This window comes from Panthera uncia, assembly GCF_023721935.1.
Source record: "Panthera uncia isolate 11264 chromosome B3 unlocalized genomic scaffold, Puncia_PCG_1.0 HiC_scaffold_1, whole genome shotgun sequence".
NCBI classification, from domain to species: domain Eukaryota; kingdom Metazoa; phylum Chordata; class Mammalia; order Carnivora; family Felidae; genus Panthera; species Panthera uncia.
In genome coordinates, this window is record NW_026057582.1 from 57547920 (window position 1) to 57551238 (window position 3319).

General features: G+C 42.1%; 1 pseudogene; it reads left to right on the top strand.

The window, feature by feature from the left end:
• The first annotated feature begins 381 nt into the window (after positions 1-381).
• LOC125910316 (importin subunit alpha-1-like) lies at positions 382-2289 on the top strand (annotated as a pseudogene).
• The last annotated feature ends 1030 nt before the right edge of the window (positions 2290-3319 follow it).

The following is a 3319-nucleotide window of genomic DNA, read 5'->3' on the forward strand; positions in this document are numbered from 1 at the left end:
CATTTCATTCATTGAGTCCTTTATCTCTGCTATGTTACTCCTTATCTCTGTGTCTCACTTATGTCTTCAACTCTTTTCTCAAGTCAAGTGAGTATCTTTATGATAATTGCTTTAAGTTCTCTCTCAGGCATGTTACTTATATCTGTTTCTCTTAGATCTCTGGCTGTGGTGTTATCCTGTCCTTTCATTTGTGATAAATTTCTCTGTCTCCTCATTTTGTCTGCCTCTTTGTCTGTTTCTCTGTGTTAAGAAAGTTAGCTATAACACTGTCTTTGGGCTGAGCCATTGTGGACATTTTGAGGGAAGCTGACCTACATGCCCCCACACCATCTCCTGGAAGCCTGAGCCAGCTGTATAGCTTTCTCCCTTTGTCTCATAACCATGTCCACCAATATAAATGCTAATTCGCCAGCTGCCTGCCTTAACAGGTTCAAGAACAAGGGGAAAGACAGTACAGAAATGAGGTGGCACTGAATAGAAGTTAATGAGGAGCTGAGGAAAGCTAAGGATGACCAGATGCTGAAAAGGAAAAATGTAAGCTCATTTCCTGATGGTGCTACTTCTCTACTGCAAGAGAACTACAACAACCAAGGCACTGTAAGTTGGTCTGTTGATGACATTGTCCAAGGCATAAATAGCAATTCATTTGGAAAGCTAGCTCCAGGCTACTAAAGCTGGTAGGAAACTGCTTTCCAGGGAAACACAGCCTCCCATAGACAACATAATCTGGGCTGGTTTTGATTCCAAAATGTGTATACTTCTTGGGTGGAACTGATTGTAGTCCTATTCAGTTTTAATTTGCTTGGACCCTCACTAACATTGTTTCCAGAACATCAGAACAGACCAAAATTGTGGTAGATGGAGGTGATACCCCAGCATTCATTTCTCTGTTGGCATCTTCCCATGCCCACATCAGTGAACAAGCTGTAGGGGTGCTAGGAAGCAATGCAGATGATGGTTCAGTTCCTCAAGACTTGTTTATCAAATATGGTACAGTTGACCTGCTGTTGGCTCTCCTTACAGTTTCTGATATGTAATCTTTAGAATGTGGTTATTTACATAACCTTCCTTGGACACTTTCAAACCTTTGTCACAAGAATCCTGAATGTCTGTTAGATGCTACTGAGCAGATTCTTCCTACCTTAGTTCATCTCCTGAATCATGATGATCCAGAAGTATTATTACATACTTTCTGGGCCATCTCCTATCTTACTGATGGTCCAAATGAATGGACTAAAATGGTCATGAAAATAGGAGTTGTGCTCCAACTTGTAAAGCTTCTAGGAGCTAGTGAATTGCTCATTGTGACTCCCGTGCTAAAAGCCACAGTAAATATTGTCATTGGGGCAGATGAACAGACTCAGGTTGTAATAGATGTAGGAGTACATGTTGTCCTTCCAAGCCTGCTAATGAACCTCAAAACTAATATTCAGAAGTAAGCTATGTGGACACTGTCAAACATCATAGCTGGTCACCAAGACCAGATACAGCAAGTTGTGAATCATGGATTAGTACCATCCCTCACTGATTTTCTCTCTGAGACAGACTTTAAGACACAAAAGGATGCTGTATGGGTTGTGACCAACTATACAAGTGGAAGAACAGTTGAACAGACTGTATACATCATTCATGGTGGCATAATAGAACAATTGATGAATCTCTTAACTGCAAAAGATACAAAAATTACTCTGGTTATTATGGATGCATTTCAAACATCTTTTGGCCTGCTGAGAAGCTAAGTAAAACTGAGAAACTGAATATAATGATTAAAGAATGTGGAGATTTGGACAAAATTGAAACTCTACAAAACCATTAAAATGAGTCTGTATACAAAGCTTCATTAAACTTGATTGAGAGGTATTTCTTTGTAGAGGAAGAGGAAGATCAAAACGCTGTTCCAGAAACTAACTCTGAAGGCTCTACAATCCAAGTTCAGGATGACACTCATGGTTCGTGTGATCAAGCCCCAAGTTGGGCTCTGAGAAGAGGGCACCGAGTCTGCTTGGGATTCTTTCCCACTTTCTCGCTGCCCCTCCCCCACTCACACTCTCTCTTTCTCAAAATAAAGTTTTTTAAAAAAATTTTAAGTTGTTTGTTGTGTACTATGTTTGGTATATCTTACTGTTTCTCTACTAAGAACTCTTTTAAATGTGTTTTATTATTGTAGCACTTTTTACAATGAAACTGTACTTGAACAGTTCCAAATTGTACATACTCTATGAAGCTTCTCCTCTAAATGGATTTCTTACTTCTTTGTGGAATCCATATCTTGCAGTGTCCTGTAACTAAAGATTAAATTCCACCCTTTTCTAAGAAAGAAAGAAAGAAAGAAAGAAAGAAAGAAAGAAAGGTAGGTAGAGAGAGAGAAAGAAAAAGGCAACTATGTCTTCTGCTCTTGAAAGCAGTGACTTTATGAAGAAGAGGTCCTGAAGTGCCTTGCAGGGCGATGTTCCCTGTTCACCAGAACCTGGCACTTCAGGAGAGTATCCTATGTGTGTTGCTTATGCCCTGATACTGTTTCTGAGTCACTTTTCCTTTCAGCGCAATTGTCTGCACTGACTCCCTGCCTTTTGTGAGTTCTCCCTGCTCTTTGTGGTGTTAGTGGGACCCAGCAGGCCAGCTCTGAGCAGGCATGCCTGCCAGAGAATTTAAGAACAGGGTGGTGGTGTTAGAAAATTTTTCATTGAGCCACTAGTTCCTATTCTGGATTCCCTGAAGTGCTAGGGCAGCTGGGGCCTACATGTCAGGTGGCCAGGGGCATGAGGCTAGGCGTGGTGCTTGTTGGTAGCTGAGCATAGCTGGGCCCAGGGCATAACAGTGGCAGGCGGCAACCTGGCTGGGTGCTGTGTGGTGGTTAGGTGTGGCACAGCATGCATGATGGCAGCAGCTATGCACCCAGCAGCTGGGTGGGCCACAAGCAAAATTTGGGCAAAATTTGCCCCAGCCCTGTACCTGAGCTAAAAGTATCTGTGCCACCCTGCCACCCAGAGGTTTTAAAGCCAAATATTATAAGAGATAGTTTTTCTCATGTGAACTCCATGGTGCAAGGGCCCAATTCTCTGCCCTCTCCATGTGCAGTTTCCCCTCCTCCTACAGGCATCCTCCCTCTGCCTTTCTGACTTTCCTAAACTTTCAGATGCAGCTTCTTCTCTATATTTAGTTGCAGAGTTTGTTCTGTCAGCCTTCCAATCATTCTCTGGCTTATTGACTTGGATGTGGATGATATCTAGTTGTAAACATGGGAGGGCCAAGTTCAGCATCCTCCTATTCCATTATCTTCCCAAGCTCTATTATAGTATGATATTTTGATATCTTGTTC